Raw genomic sequence first — 17,411 nt, 5'->3', positions numbered from 1 at the left:
GCAAATTTCCTAATGAACTGTATCCTGTATTTTCGCATTTAATACATAGTTCTGCTGTGTCCTCATTTTTTAATGAGGTAGAAATCTTCAGTCATAACAATTATTGTCACGCGTATCAAGGGAACCCCTTTACTTAGGGACTTGACTAATGGAGACAACATGTTGCGTTCTAACAGCAACCCATGTTCTCCTAACAGCATTATACGTGGGGAGGATATTTCTTGCCATATTTTTAATTCAGATCATATATTTTTCACTTTTATATGCGCTTTTATTTATATATGTTTAATGGCATAACAGTCAGTAAGAGTGATCCATAGCAGTGGTGGATCCAAATGAAAAAAAAAAAACTATATCTCTAATATTTTATATACTGGTAAATAATGTACACGATTCTCTCAAATTTCTACATATAATTCAAGAAAAATTGATTAAAATGATTCAATGAACCTTCCTCAGATGCAAAACCTTTCAACTATCAGTTTTTTTTTTCTCTAGGGTAGAGAGGTGTAATTATTATTGGTGATGGCATATGATCGCCGATCGGTCGTGTGGGCGTGGGCGAAGTTTCATGCAAAGAACTTAGTCGACTATTGTGGTATTAACAGCGTGATAAACAGATATACAAAGAAATAAATAGGACGAGAGGGAGGTTGACTAGTTTAAAACAAACACGTGAGGCAGAAGTTATTGCTGAGTGCCTCTGTGATGGGAAGAGATCTTCTACAATCAGTACTCTATTGTTTTATAATTTTGATCTAGAATTGTCGCCCTGTCTGTAGTCTACCTATTATTATCCTGGCTTCATAATATGTATCTCTACCCAACATTGCTTTCTTTTACAGTCGTTTCGCCAGTCACGTTTCGGATCTTAAGGCACGTTATAACGTTAACGTCGTGGCTCGAACTCACAATCGGCACGGAACGCTAAACGGAGCGTGAACGACAACATTGCCGTGAAACTAGGGACGGGAGCGTAAAACGTGTCGTTGATTAGGTCAATTAAGCAACAACAACTCGTATGCAGTTCTTAATGTATACATTTGAAATTTTCATGATACACAGTATGGTTAAAGAACAAAATGGCTTCGAATAAATTTCATCTAGGTTATAACTTTTCTTAACCACTCTGTTTACGTACAAAAGTTTCACTTTAACTGAAGTGCGAGGAAAACTGGTCAAAACCAGTTTGAAGAGTATTTTTAAGACAACTAATAAAAAGCAAACCTCAGGTAAAGAAAAACTTATAGAGCGCGTATTAATATGAGTTTGTTATACCAGGTGTTGTTTATAAAACAACTAGCAGCGCCTTGCAACGGGGTCAGTATGCAAAAGCGACAATGTTGGTTCTTTGAAAATGCCTGAAAAATGGTTTCACTCCTACCATTTAATTTAGAAACGAAATTGAAATGTATTACTTAGCTTGATAACAGTAATAGTACGTTTTTGTTAACTCAGACTGTGAATACTTATTTAGCCTACCTAGGATACAAAACCAATGATAGATTTTAAGGTATAATAAAATAACATGTTTAATGGTGTGTACAGTTCTGTAAACGAAAATCTATCACAATAGTTCCAAACCTGTCAATAGTGTGATTTTCTAACATATTTTAGTGAAATTATAATCAGGAAAGTTGAAATTCGCTTAGTCTGAAGGTTTGCTGCCGCAGGGGTATAAAATTACTGTTTACACAAAAATATATCTAAAAAATAATTCTCATAAAAGTCAGGATTAGAGTCTAAGTTGATACGGCAATGATCATAGAATCTCAATTCTTTCCTATAGGCCTATCCATGAATAATTTCTTTTACAATGAATTATTCCCTGTAAAATATTATTACAACTTCACAAATATTAGAAGAGACTCATAAATATAGATCATAAACATAAACAATTGACGTAACTGAATGAATCCTACACTAATGCCATTAACATTGACTGTTCCATTTGAGTAATGTTAAATAATATTTACATTCGGGCGAGTGACATAATTTATTTATGTTCATGATCCATACAGTTGCTGTTCTAATATTCGTGCAGTAGCTGTGTGGAATTGTGAAATCAAAATTTATTTGACACTTAGTTCTGCTTGTTTACATTTTTCAACTTTGTAGGTTTGTTCTTTGTTACCATGGATACCATCAATCAATGTACTTTTATATCTCTCACCTCAGATTTTTGAAAGCCCACGGGGCAGAGCCCTAAGTCAATATCGAAGCGGGGATAGTTCTTGTATCCTTGGAGCTTTAGCTTCATTTGTGAGCAATTTGAGCCCAGTCGTTTCAGTAGTTTTTGAGTTTATCTCATACGAACACACAGACAGACACCACCTCTTCTTTATAAGAGTAATATGATAATGTAGTTTTATATATTCCAAAATGAAGTTCAAAGTAATGAACTCGTACAGTTTTTGTAACAGTTAAACCACAGACACTGGGTTCGCTTTGTTACAAAATAGACTAGTGAAGACTTGAGAAAACATAAATTTAGTAACAATCCCAAACTTGTAGGGTGAATAGACAAACATCCTATGGCCTTGCTATATGACGAGAATTAAGGGAATGAATAAATAAAATCGTTACAAAAATCCAAGTAAATATTAGTGTATCATTCAAGGACGAGTTGCGATAAACACGACATAGAAAAAGTTGGATAAGGAATGTTATTTCAATCAGTATTAGGAAAACTTGAGCAATATTGTCCTTTAGCGGTTTAAGACCTTTGAGTTCATGCTTGAAGTTATCTTCTTCTGTTTATTCTCCCAGGGAGGTTATAAAGTAGGTCAAGTGATGGAAGTTGTGGGGTTGCTTTGTTCAGTGTTTGATTTCTTGCTTCCTTGGATCTGATTTTAATTAGATCTGTTTTTGAGCTCAATAAATTGTAGGCCTATATACTTTTAACGACTGTATAACGTATGCATCCCAGCACTTTACAATTGTTTTCTGGCTTTAATTTGTCGTAAATACGCAACATAATCATAGTGGTCCATTAATGGATCCTGCCAGTTCACAGTTGAAAAATAGTGGTCCATTTTTGGACCGTTGCCAGATAGAGGGTTGGCATGCCAGAAAAATATTATTTAAAATTGTAGGAACGGTATGTACAAAATGTATATTATATTTCTAGATAATTTTTTTTTCCTTTCGGACAAAAAAACTGGAATCGTCAATCAATTGTAGCTTTTTTTAAAATATAATTTAAGTATTATCTGAATTGTTCACACAACATAGTATAGTATCAATACATATTTCGGAGCACTACTTTCAGACTACTTTTTGGAACAATTACACGAGCTACTGCCTTTAGTTCACGACTATAAAACAATCGTCGGAATATGCTACTACTGAAATTTGATATCTTACACCAATAATAATCTACTGAAAAAACTTTAGAATACAAAATTTGAAAATAAAATACAATAATACACAATTGGTTCAGAGAATTTTAGCATTGGCTATTATCAACTATTTTAGTATTGAGCATTAATACAGTGTATGGTTAACAAAACTTATTCATTTCGTGATCGTGGATAAAGATTCAGATGACATTCCAGTATGAATATTTATCTTGAATTATTGAACATTCTGATAACCAACCCGTAACCGGGTTTAACCTCAACTGCCTATACAACTAAGTCATACTATAATAAGAGTCACTGATACATTTAAACTATACGAACTTCGTCGTTACAAACATTCACACATACATTACAGCAGTAAACTCTATAATGAGTGCTATGCGAGTTGGTAAAAAAATCGTGTCGGCGTCTTTATACAGTATTGACGTGTTATTTTGTGGGGGTTTTGAGAAATGTATTTCTCTAACGGTAGTGTGTTGGGTTTAAATCGTTATTTAAGTATCATTATTTAAAACATCATGTATCAACTGAAATGTGTTCTGCCGTTATTGAGTGATGTTGCTCTATTTGTTGCATTGAAGTTGATCCCAAATGTTATTATATATAAAAATAAATTATACATAGAAAAACATACTTAGCAACATCTAAGTAATCTTGTTAAGTTTAGCTGAAATGTGTTCTGCCGTTATTGAGTGATGTTGCTTTATTTGTTGCATTGAAGTTGATCCCAAAGACAATAATGTTTGGGCTATTAATTAACAGCTGTGTCTAAGGAATGTCGGCCTTAGTCACTAACAAGACTACAAGATCGCGCCACTCATCCTACACTCATCTCCATTCATACTTGGCTTAAAATACCTACATTGTATGGTCGCCATTTCATAAGAAAGTATAAAGTATAAAAGTATCATTTTAAACCCATTATAAAGCTATCCCAGTCGACTGGAAATTCTCAGGTTAATAGGTATAAGACAACAACCGTTATACTAGAATGATGCAGCACGATTTGAAAGCGATTCGCGTATCTTTTCTCAACGATATAATATTTCTTCATCTATTTTGTATAACTAATTACATAATGCCTGCCTACCTTTTCGTTGGATACAATTGTGTTTCTGTAGACTTATACATAAGTTCTATGTTCTAGGTTCTGTGCTCTATCTCAGGCCCGTTTCAAGAAACATGAGACATAAACAAAATTGTCTTTATTTTGTGCATTTCGTAAAAAGCATAGCAGTGTCGGTTAGGTTTAGCATTATATGATTTAATTAATTAAACGTTAAAAACTCGTTTGAAACTAACTATAGGCTGCATCACCTTATATTAGGATGGATTTTTTTAAATGTCACATACTGCTACGTAAGCGAAATTCTTTATACTATTCAGTATTAGAATACATAGTATCGAAAACACTTGATATAATATCGAAATATCCTTTTGGTAAATTTTGATTGAAAAGTGAAATTGTAATTTGGTCATGCAGTATTCAAACAATTGTACACATTATAAAAATTCTATTTCAAAGGTTGGCAGATATTTTGCTGACTTAATACAGTACTGTACTTCTTAAGATATTAATCGGCCTGGAAAATAGTGGTATAGAGCTCGATTTTAAGTCACTTCGCTTGAATTTAATTGAGTTTGAGATCCAATTTCAGCAAGAGCTTGTGACATGAAATTAAATCAATCATTGCATAAGGAAAATAACTGTTGTTATTAAAGTGACATATCCATCATCAACGATGTGGAAAATTAATTATAAGCTATTAATATTAATGGGTGGAAGTTTCCGGCCGAGCAGTCAGCGATTATCACGCGTCTATCTGGCTAACTGACCCAACTCGGAGCTATCTCTCGAGGACGTGCAGAATACACTATACAGTACAGTGTTCCCTGTAGAGGGTAAATACATTGTTAGAAACTGCAATATTTACATGGGGTGATGACGTTCGTCCCTATGGCCGAGAACATACCAAAACAGTGCAACAGCAAATCAACTCAGTCAACTGGAGGTTGTTTTAGGTTTACACCGCGTGTACAAGAGAAACTCAAGTGGCAAGTTGTGCAGTCACTTGTACCGATGTCTTCGTCCGAGTAGGAGACAGTTCTTCAATATGTGCATAACAAAACGTTACAAAGACGGTATAGTGTGCATTCATAATGGCAGCAATGTAAACAGAAGTCGGTGGCATGCCTAACAAGAATGAGCAAGCCTAAAGTTCAATGAAATGTTGAGCATCTGCGCAACTAGCGTCTGTATCGTTAATCGTGGCACGTGTTAAATCCTCGCATTGAAGCTTTTATATAGTTCAATTAAATCCCCTTACTTTTATTCTGCCTTGCACGTTGTGTAGCTGACATAGGTTTGCAGAAACTGTCGTGGGATTGGGCGGTGACATTTTAGTTGGAGTTTCATTCTCAAGAACACTGTATGCTGAAGTGAAAATGTTTGTTTTTTTAGGACATATTCTCCAAGCAACAAGTCCTTGAAAACTGTAAACATACACGTGCACTCGCGTCTTGAACCTCCTTATCCGCGGTATTGATGTAGTTTTGTGCTATATTGTGATGCTGGGATTGGGATTACTGATATGGATATTTCTGTTGCAATATATCTATGTCTGCAGGAGCTAGGTGAAGTAGGGGAGTTATGTTATACTTACCTACACTGATAATGCTATCCACATTTGTTGTCAAGTGTTTTCTGCTATATCCGTAGTATCGGCAGCTATTTTCCTCAGATAGCTCGTACTTGGCCTTTTGGAGACACTTTGTAGTATATGTTTAACATGAATATATATACATTAAAGTAACAGCACCTATGTTTGATTTTTTCATTTGTTTACCTCTGGACATTTGGACCATAATATATTATACTTCATGCCAGTTTCGTCTTCGTCATACATATTTCGATATCAATAACATACTACTTTACATATTTAATACGTATACATGATTACATTTCTAGTTTGTGCGAGATACCCGCCTAAAGGTAACATGTACCTAATCGCATGTTACAGGCCCAGATCACTTTAATCTATGCAATACGATCAGGTCCAGTGATCACGATGAAAGTCAGGGGGAGTGGCAGTAAATGGAACAGCCAAACAGCTGACCTAATGCTGACGGCAACAATGCTTTAAACACATACAGTAACATATAACCATGATGCAAGTCATACATAAGAATGACAGAGATCTAAACGTGGCTATTGGAGATAACATTCAACCTATGAATAAGTTTATAGTTTACAGTACTGACGTCGACGTGGTTAGCTCAGTAGGATCTACGAGATGCTGATGATCGCCTTTTAAATTTTCAAAGAATGTCAGGATCTTGGAAGCACCTGAAATTAAAAGTGGGTAGTGCATCTCGTCATAAAAACACATTTCATTTAAGATTTTACGCTGCAATTCGTCAGTTGCACTATTTCAAATAGATGATCATCTTCTCCATGAAGATGTGTGTACTGAGATGTTAAACGCCCAAGGAAACCCTGTTTGTAAAAGGCCAGCGCCGGCCGTTGCCATCAGAAATTTTATGAAAATAACTAGCAGTACCCGGCTTTGCCCCGTTTAACTTCATAAGTATTCGTATGCCTCAATCACGTCCTAGTTGAAGTTCGTTCGCTACGCTCACTCACCTTTTGGTTGCAAATTAGCTGTTGTCATAAATAAAAAAAAAAAAATAATAGTGCTGCACCCTGTTGGTAATCCTTTTAACTTTAATGCTATTGAACATTATAGATCAGAACCAACTTTTTTAATTGAAACAGCTGTTAAGATTCATTAATTCCTTTCAAATATGAAAATCATAAGGCTAACATGGGAAACTCCAGAGCCACTGGGGCGGAGTCCGAAAGCCCGATCAGAATAAAAACTACTTAGTTTTCCTATTTAATGCCCAAAGAATCGGTGTACCGAATTTCAGCCTCCTAGGTAAATGGGAAGTGGGAGAATTAGTGGTGAGTGAGTGAGTGAGTGAGTGAGTGAGTGAGTCAGTGAGGGCTTTGCCTTTTATATATTTCGGAAAATGCATTATCGTACTGTATAAACCAGATGACGTGCATTTGCTGAGTGATATCATTGACTATACACCTCTACCCACACACACCTTAGAGGTGTATAGTCAATGGTGATATCCCAGATAGTCTACTGTTTACCCTCAAATGACGTTCCAATACTTATATTTCACTGCATAGTTGGAATTCACTGAGTAGTTTGTACAGTTAGGGGACTAGAGCCATTCACTGGGACAGTCTTTGAACTGCGTGCACCAACTTGGCTTCTGTCCAGCCATTGTAATGTAGTGTCCCTGTGTCAAGACCGCACAACGCACTTGTAAACAAAAACATTCATGAATGTCGCACGAAACTGCCGAGATTATCGAGATTATTCGTCCTTGATTCTTAAAAGTTTAAAACTAAGTTTTTGATTTGTTATCGGCTGTCTTGTTTCGAATTTCCAATCGTCAATATCCATTAGTATGAAGACTAGACAGGATAAGTAAACAAAAACCAATCAACCTCGTGCAAAAGTGTAGGTGAGAATATAATTCTGTTTATAATTGGGTTTATTTTCCTGCCGTCTCTACGTTTAGTGATCATTGTGTAATGTTTTAGTCCGGAGCCGACAATTTCGGTGTTTGATAGTTTGTTACCTTGAGCCTGGACGCCACCAGACGACCTTGATGAATGATGTGAGGCTGAGGAGCCGTGCTGTGTCCTGGGCACTCACACTCAGCGCGGTTGTTGAACCCACACTACACGGTCTGCCGCACAAAATGTATCCTTGGATGTTGAGGCATTATAGCGGACTTTAAATTACTATTAGTAAAAAATAAAATTCACAACGTTTTATGATCTGGAATATGATCCTGTAATCAAGTGCATCACCAAAAATGAGCTTCAATCAGAGGAGTGTTGGAAATTTAGCAATTCAGTTTCTAGGAGTAAATCAGAGCAACATGCCGCTCGTTTTGCGATTAGATGTTATTGCCTTTACAGTAATAAATCGTAACAGTATACACCATAAATCATAAGTTTGTGAAGGCTATTTACTAAGGAATTGCCCTGCTAAATTTGTAGAATAGCCTAATATAACACCTAGGTTTTATATTTTGAACTGTTAAGTAATGATGTTTATAAAAACGTAACCTAAGTTTTGTTCTGTAAAACTTAAATCAAGTGGTCCGTAAATTGGTAATTCAGCGAGGGTCCCCAAAACATAAACATCTCTGGTTTAGTGTCATATATGCTGGATAACTTAAAATATACACTACATAAACTGAAAGCTTGTATTGATACATTTTTAGATAGTGGATTAAGGATCATTAAATAATTTTATCATGCTGATAACCGATAAAATTTTTCAAACACTTGCTTGAATCAATAAAATGTATATTTATTATAGTATCGTTTAGCACAAGTATTTACTGTCATGGAAGCTATGAAGTATATGTTGCAAACCAAGATGTTTTGTTTGTAACTCCATTTTAAGTTCAATATACTGTCATACACAGATGAGTGTATATCATGTGTTTTTATATGTTTTTGACCGGGATAAAGAATAAATTACAAAATAACGTTCATAATCGCCGAATTGTATGTAAAATGTGATATTTTTCTCTTCAAAGAGCAAATGTTTTTGTCTAACATTGTGTAATTTCAGCAATGTTTAAGTAAACAACAAATAATCTTTCTGTGTTATCAATTGTGTTATCAACTCGTTATGCAATCATAACATTCTATTGTTCTCGTTGTTTAGCCACGATGAAATGAGGTTTCGCGTTGTATTTACATGAATGTCATGGCCTCTCCTTGAACCACAACAACTGCGCGCCAAACTCAAGTCCTCACTTATCATCCAGATCAGCTATTTCACAGCTGTTCACGCGAGGAAATGATAACTCTTGTTCTGTGAATGTTATTTGCTCTATCTTCGAGGACTGAGGAGCTTTATGTTTTAGACATTATTTTCGTGCCCTATATACATATTTATTCGACTTCTCAACTACTCCGCAAATATCCGTATTGTGTATCCGGCGTGAAAGTCCTGACTTATTTTGGAAATGATACATTTTATATCCTTTATTTTCAGTTTACCCTTGTCATTCAAACCTGTCTCTAAATTAACTTAGCCCAATAAGAGTCTAAACTTTCACCTTTTTAATACAACTTTTATTGAATATACAAACTAATTAATTACCTGTACTGAAAAAAATCTTGTGAATATCTGTGAAAAATGAACATTTATCAGATTAATCTAGAAAATCGAATGCAATCATATTGTCTAGCGTCTCGAATTCGGTGTGAGAGTGATTGAGTCGATCTCTATCATATCCAAAATTAGTTGGAAGTAATTGAACAACTTATTTTAAAATGTTTGCGAATTTCCGTGGTTTAAACACTAAAAAAAAGATACAACCAACCGCGCAGACTTTACTCAACTTTGATTACGAAAAATTGGATGTAAACCTAAGGCAAAATACAAAGAGTTAGCGAAAGAGAACAGTTAGCAGACCTATTTAGGATCGGCAAAGTTTGAATGCAAGTTGACGTAGGTGTGTGTGATAGCAAGGCAGCAGATTGTTGATCAGCTGCATTGTGCAGACGCTGACAGCGCAGCTGCGTCGCTACTGTTATCACTACTGATAACACAGACAGCCAGTCCGCGTGGCGTCGCTTGCTACAAACAGCTGACTCGCTGACTGTACTCAGATAGCTCAGTACTAGACCGGCCTCCGCTCCGCGCTGACTATACACGTTCTATCTTTCACTCAGTGTTTGTTCTTCATCCGTGGATATACATTGGTGTTGGTGTAGTTAAGCGATACTGGTAAGCAAATGTGATAAACCCTGTTTATTTTTTGTGATATTGTATTCTTCTGATAAATTGAGATTATGCATCAAACTTTTTTGGGGATATGTGGTTCATTATAAATTATGAGATATCATTTTATCCTTATGCAATCTAGTTATCAATTGTCGGCTGTGAGGAAGTGGAGAGACTTATTGCAACGATACACAAGTGTTTCAATATCTTAAACTACATCATAGTACCAATATAGTATTCAAATTCATCGTGTGCTTTTGTGTGTTTTAGGTATGTTTCCCGATCAAAACTAAGCTCAGTGTACCAGCAAAAGGTAAAGGAGTTTGAAAGTTGGGATTAAAAAATTAAATTGTATGCTTTAATTTAGCAAAATCCATTTTAGTACAGTAACACAATATCATAGATTTAAAACTACTTTTACAACTTGAATATCAATACAGTATTTATTTTTGTAATAAATAAGAAGTATAATACTATGTTTGGCTATGTACAGTAATTTTCTTTACTGATTATAGTACTAGTCTAGTACTGTATTATAATCACTAGTACTGTACTCTGTAAATCACGTCATGCTAAAGTTATTTCACGATATGAACAGTATATTTATACTTTTCTGCTTTATAATTTATCAATAGTAGAGTCAAATTGATAACTGGACTATATTTTAAATCACAAATTTAATACGTTCAACCAACTGTAGGCGGACACATGAAAAACAGTCAAATTAGCCAATCTTGAATAATGGCAGAGAAACATTTTATTAACTCCCCCCTACGCTGGTGTAGTGGTGTGTGGTATACCAGTACCAATAAGTTCGAAAGTTTAATAGTGGTTTGCTTTTGTAGTTACATCAGGACAGTTGTCTTTATTCATGATGAACCCATTTTGTGAATTTGCTTGTCAGTGATACTGTCGTTAAAAAATGTCGTTTGATTTAGATTGTTACGGAAAGAGCTGCATGATATTGTATCATAGATTTAACCTTTAAGCTTTCTATGCTAAGGTATGATAGAAAATTACGTTCAAATGTAATTTGTTGGATCAATACTGAATTGATAATAGGTTTCTCCTAAAAATTACACTTTACAAAAAAATGCGAATGGGTTAAAATGTTGATCCAAGCTTTGAAGAATGTCATGTTTTTTTTACTTGGGTATTGACTTATTACAGAGTTGTAACTTTAAGAGAATTTCCCATAATAGGTAATAAGCTATTGCCTCAGGTCTTATACCTGGACCCGGGACCGATTTACCTTTTAGTTTTAAGATCCACAGAGGCCAAAACACCAGCGTTCAAATTCAATATTCAGTATAATTATATATATTTATGTCCTTTCTTTAGCTTGATACTTCTGCTAACGTGTAAACCTACATTAGTTAGAACTAATTCGCGAACCTGCATGATAAAACTATGGGAACGGTGGTTTATTGGGAGTTTTATGTTGTAAAAATTATGTTTTCTCATTTTGACCCTCAAAACATAACTTTTGCAAATTTTCTCTTAACCATTTTAAAGAGCTTAAAAACAAATAATACAGTATGGTGAAGTGTTTTTGTACGGTTATTAGTTACGCAGAAAATTATAAAATTTAAAATTGCCATATTATTCTTATGAAGAAAAAGTAAACTGTTTGTAGTTTGCTTGTTTGGATATTATATTTTAAATTAAACTTGGTAAATTTATTTATTTAACACTAAAGGTAATTTTTACAACAAAAACGCACTTTATTATCCTCTTCGCGACAAACCTAGGTACAGTACTCGTTAAACCTAAAATGTTGTTTAAATAGATTTAAGTGAAAATACATTCAGGCTAATGGAAATTCGCTTAGTCTGCAGGTTATCTCGACTGAAAATTAATTTAGATTCGATTAGTAAACCTTCATTCATTTTTTTCACTATCAGCAAGTTTGGATTGGTTAGGTTAGGTTAGGTTGTAACAGTTTCATTAGGTTATAACAGTTTCATTTCATCCCTAAAATAATTAGTTCATCTTCTCAGTCAATCTTTCCACCCAACCCGCCGCACCATGGTCACTGATACCTGGCCGGCACTCGCCCCGCCAAGCCTCAGGCAGTGAAATGACCCTTGTCAAAGTGTTGAGGCAAACGACACTCGGTCCTGCACTAGTTTTAAATCACGACGATTTCAGTGAATTAGGAAAACCCCTTAAGGAGTCATTTGTCAGCCAACAAGCCCAGCATCATGTTCTGTGTTGAACTTTGCGTTACGAGGTGCATTTATTTTTTACTACTTTATAGCTTTGCATTAACTAAGAAGATTAGTTAGATTATAGTTAATGTTTGCTGGCTGGCTTCTAAATAACTAATTGGAGTCATTAGCCAAGAAAGTATCGAGGTCAAGGCCCAAGGATTAACTGCAATTGCGAATAAACGTGTTCAAATATAACAATGTTAATTAAATTATTTCAAGCGAATTCTGGAAAGGTACTATTAACAAATAATACAAATTAAGTAGTCTCTGATGATATTTAAGACTGTGTGTAGTATACTCCTTTCATCTATGGTAGGCTACTCATATATGGTAGTACCACATCTTATGAGTAGCAGACAAAACACGTTCCTACCTCCTGTCTAGACGTAACATTTTGTATATAAAAAACATTTTTGTCATATTATTATTACTTATTTTGTCCTTAATTTATTATCCAACATAAATTGTAAATCTACATGCGTAATTCAATACCAAGCGTTATGGCCAACGTTTCGGTTGTACCTTGGTAAAATAAGGATGAGATAAATCACTGTGAGAAAATCCTCCGGTGTCTGTAGTAAGCCATTGATTTATGATATTCATATATTATGTTTGTGAGGCATACCTGAAAAGAGTAAATTAAACCCGAATTTTCATGTGAGTACATTACTTTGCGACACAATGATCTAAATAGTTCCTAACAAAAATAAAGTATAAAGTCATACATCCTGTATGTACCCCGTCTAGAGGATCACACGGTGGTGTATTAAACATTCCTGCTACAACATTGTCTACCCCATTGTCACCGAGCCAACATATTATTCCATAGTCAACATCGAAGAGCTGATTATAATCAATTTTGAAACCAAAAGACTTTAATGAACATAATTAAGTATATTTAAAATTGCTTTTACTTGGGAATTGGCATTTTAAACTATTGTCTCTCACCTTCGTATACAGTACTGACACAATGTTATTCTCAGGAATTATAATCAACCAGGAAAGTAACTATAAAAACGGCATGTACCCATAGCCTCAAATGGATATTATCAGCATAGATTATGTGAGAATAGCGTTGAGCGTGCTATCATAGACACCACACATACATAAACTGACATAAATCACACGATTGAATACACCGATATTGTACTGAAATCGGTCATCGGTCACTAATTGTATGTACTCTAACGCTTCGATATCTTGGTTGGTGTTGATAACAAAGGAAATTAATCGGAATGTCTGGCCAACCGTTAAGGGAGTGTTGTGAAACACCATGATTAAACATGATATTGATGTTTATAACCATAGAGTTAGCCTAATACCGAAATTCCAACGTGTTATTGCTCAGATATATTATGAAAGGACATATAAAATAAAATGTTATGGTGGAGAGTAGGTTTATCGTGAACATACAGCAACGAGGGATTAGTGTTGATGAAGCCAGATTGTTCTGTCTGCGTTATTGTTTTTTTTTGTGTTAGCTGGTTTAATCACCTAACTATGATGACAATTTCCTCCCGCAAATTCACCATTCTATCCCATCTCAATGTTGATGTTGCACTAGATCGGGGAGCTACCTCAACTGTCCTCATTTCTTATTTGTTCTACAATGTAACCCAATTTCAACTCGGTCACCCTGACTTTATGTTGAATACTTTGACCCGATTTCACAGATGAGCTGTAATGCTTTTAGATATAAACTGTGCCACCGCTGTGAGAGTGAGGGTATTGGGATAGTTTAAATTGCAAAAGTTAAAACGGAGCAGTTCGTAGAACTGGGGAACATAGTATGTGTAATTTAATTTCATACATCGCACAACTTGGTTAATACTGTTAATACGGTTCGATGAAATGGCGAACATACATAGTAGGTACTGTATTTTAAGCCAAGTATGAATGGAGATGAGTGTAGGATGAGTGGCGCGATCTTGATCTTGTAGTCTTGTTAGTGACTAAGGCCGACATTCCTTAGACACAGCTGTTAATTAATAGCCCATACAGCTGATACAGCTAATAGCAGTATGGAATTATAGCAGTACTTGGCTATAAACTTTAAAATTTATTTGTTTTCAGTTAGAAATGACATGAAAAGGAACGGTGAAACGTAACCAGCAAAGAAAGTGAGTTGATACACTACTAAACAAACATCAGAACAAACACACAGGTTGTTGTTAGTACTAGTAAATGTTTAGACATTTACTAATCAAAATAAAAACACATTTATTACAATGCATAAAATATCAATCATAAAAGCTAATGCTCGTACATTTACGGCCTACTTGATTGATATTGAAAACATGTATTGGCCGTATTATTCCCTGAGCAGTTGTTTTTACAAGATGAGTATAGTCTGCTAATTGAGCTGAGGATTTGTCTGTACCTCCCAGCTCTAGGCCCATGTGTATCCTGCACACGTCACACGTAACGTTAACGGACCTGCTGATCAACCAAAGTCAACTCAAGGACGTGACAGCCAACACCTTAACTACATCTGAATTTAACTGTCGATCACCATCGCGTTGTTATCAGACAAAGTCGACTCAAGGACGTGAGAGCTAATCCCTTATCTACATCTGCAGTTACCTGTCGATCAGACGGCCGCAAGCTATCACCATCGCGTTATCAGACAAAGTCAACTCAAGGAAGTGAGAGCTAACCCCTTATCTACATCTGCAGTTACCTGTTGAACAGACGGCCGCAAGCTATCGCCATCGCGTTATCAGTCAAACAGTCAAAGTCAACTCAAGGACGACGAACGTGAGGGTAAACACCTTATCTACATCTGCAGTTACCTGTCGATCAGACGGCCGCAAGCTATCACCATCGTGTTATCAGACAAAGTCAACTCAAGGACGTGAGAGCTAACCCCTTATCTACATCTGCAGTTACCTGTCGAACAGACGGCCGCAAGCCATCACCATCGCGTTATCAGTCAAACAGTCAAAGTCAACTCAAGGACGAAGGACGTGAGGGTAAACACCTTATCTACATCTGCAGTTACTTGTTGATCAGACGGCCGCAAGCTATCACCATCGCGTTATCAGTCAATGTGAACTCAAGGACGTGAAAGCTAACCCCTTAACTACATCTGAAGTTACCTGTCGATCAGACGGCCGTAAGCTATCACCATCGCGTTATCAGTCAAAGTCAACTCAAGGACGTGAGAGCTAACCCGTTATATACAGCTGCAGTTACCTGTCGATCAGACGGCCGCAAGCTATCGCCATCACGTTATCAGTCAACGTTAACTCGAGTACGTGAAAGCTAACCGCTAACCCCTTATTTATATCTGCGTTTAACTATAGATCAGACCGCCGCAAGCTTTTGCCGATATGTCTGTAGCTCAAGGACATTGCCTAGAGAGCGACTTATCTATACTGACCGCTGCGCGTGTATTTTTGGCGCGGAAGCGTCAGTCAAGGTTCCTCAATAAGTCAAGGTTGCGCGATATTTGTCTGTTTATTTTTGCAAGATGCGCATTGCCCCCTCTACATAAGTGTCAAAGGCCATCTCGAGTTGCTATTGGACTTGATTTACGTTTGTTTGTGTTACCAAAGATATTTCTGTATACAGCGAACGTTTTGTGGCCAACACATTTAAAGCGTGGTTTGTTGGTTGTTAATAGGAGAGCCATGGAGAGCGCATATAACAAATAGTACACTGGTTGTTGACGTATAGTACTCATGAAGTACGAGTAAAATTCATTGAAGGAATTCCGTACCGTACAGATTGTTTTTAATGCACTAATTGAAAATTGTGTGACAATTATTGGTTATTCATTTGTTTACATTATGCCCATAGTAATCATAATGGTAATCAATAATAATAATACTATTCAAGTTCAAATTTGACGTTGTCATAGTCTTCTCTTTCCATTTTGTCATTGTTTGCGAAGACCCAGTCCAAGTATTACAGGGTTCAAATCAATCTATTTTATATATCATGCATTTCATTTCTACAATTGACTAGACTTGTTTGTGCATATGCACTATGCAGGTTGGTTTCTCGCAGACATCAGCCCGCCTTGTACTAGTCCAATTTTATTACTGTAGCGACTGGCACCCCACACCCCACTTCTTCTCAAGCTCCTGCTCCTCTTCGGGTCTATACTTGATAACTGTGTACCAGTCACGTGCAAGTCAGTTTGTAGTATTTGTTATCAGTGTCCCGTTCTTTCCTTATCATTAGTTGCTTCCGGTTAGCGCAACGTCTGTTTGTCGAGTTTATTTGGATTTTGTAATCAGTTATTTGTCTATTTCGTCACTTCATGATGTGCTGTGAAAAAACCAAGAATACGTCTGAATGAGCTTAGGCTTCCTGTTAAAGGGTCAAGTAAGATGTCTCTCAAAAGCGGTCAATTTAGAATATTTTAAGTAGTACCCACCACCCAAAATAACCTATTTAAAAACTATGATTGTAGCTGCAATTTTATTCAAAAATTTAGTTGTATTGTGTAAAACATTTAGTAAGTGTTTCAGTTCTGTTCTAACATAAATACACGGATTGAACACATTCAGATTGTATACATTCAAAGGTTTTGGGATTTTTAATGTACATAAATAAATGTATCCATTTTTTTATCCAACTTTTTAAATTTTTATCGAATCGTTTTATTGCCATCAGAGACCCTGAAATATCAATTTGTCATAGTACTCGTACCGTGCACTACTCATGTAGGCTACTCAATTTACAACTGTAATTGAAACATTAAAATTGCTTAGCCTATTATTGCTATTCAAAAATTAGTTGCAACTGATTAACGGAGGAAGAGTTCGTAATATAAAAGTGAACTCAACATGTCCCTATGGAGCATCCTTGACTTGATCCACCAAACGTTGCCCCCCCCGCAGAATATCACATACCTATTACTTTCATCCCTCTGTGGTTTTAAATTGACTTCTCTCAGCAATGGTTCGTTAAAGGAACAGACGTTATTGCTTTTTTATGGCATTTGAAAACCTCTCTTCCACAGAATACACTTTGTGTCAGCTAATTCATCATTT

At 35.8% G+C, this 17,411-nt stretch overlaps 1 protein-coding gene across 4 annotated transcripts in view; it reads left to right on the top strand.

The window, feature by feature from the left end:
• The window catches only part of LOC128987366 (protein yippee-like 2), a 119,919-nt gene that overhangs the window by 61,190 nt on the left and 41,318 nt on the right, over window positions 1-17,411 (top strand). Inside the window, exon 3 of one of the 4 annotated variants that reach the window (XM_054408179.1) lies at window positions 10,466-10,508. The exons of 2 other annotated variants lie outside the window; for them this stretch is intronic. The gene's annotated coding sequence lies outside the window, so the exon portion shown is untranslated. Of the gene's footprint in view, window positions 1-10,070; window positions 10,199-10,465; window positions 10,509-17,411 lie in introns of those variants that run through there. One more of the 4 variants, XM_054408182.1, reaches the window with a different exon arrangement.

This window comes from Macrosteles quadrilineatus, unplaced genomic scaffold, assembly GCF_028750875.1.
Source record: "Macrosteles quadrilineatus isolate MER2022 unplaced genomic scaffold, UCM_ALF_1.0 Scaffold_2__2_contigs__length_208266976, whole genome shotgun sequence".
In the NCBI taxonomy this organism is placed as follows: Eukaryota; Metazoa; Arthropoda; class Insecta; order Hemiptera; family Cicadellidae; genus Macrosteles; species Macrosteles quadrilineatus.
Note: the sequence above shows the minus strand (reverse complement) of the source record. Positions and strands in the feature narration are given on the sequence as shown.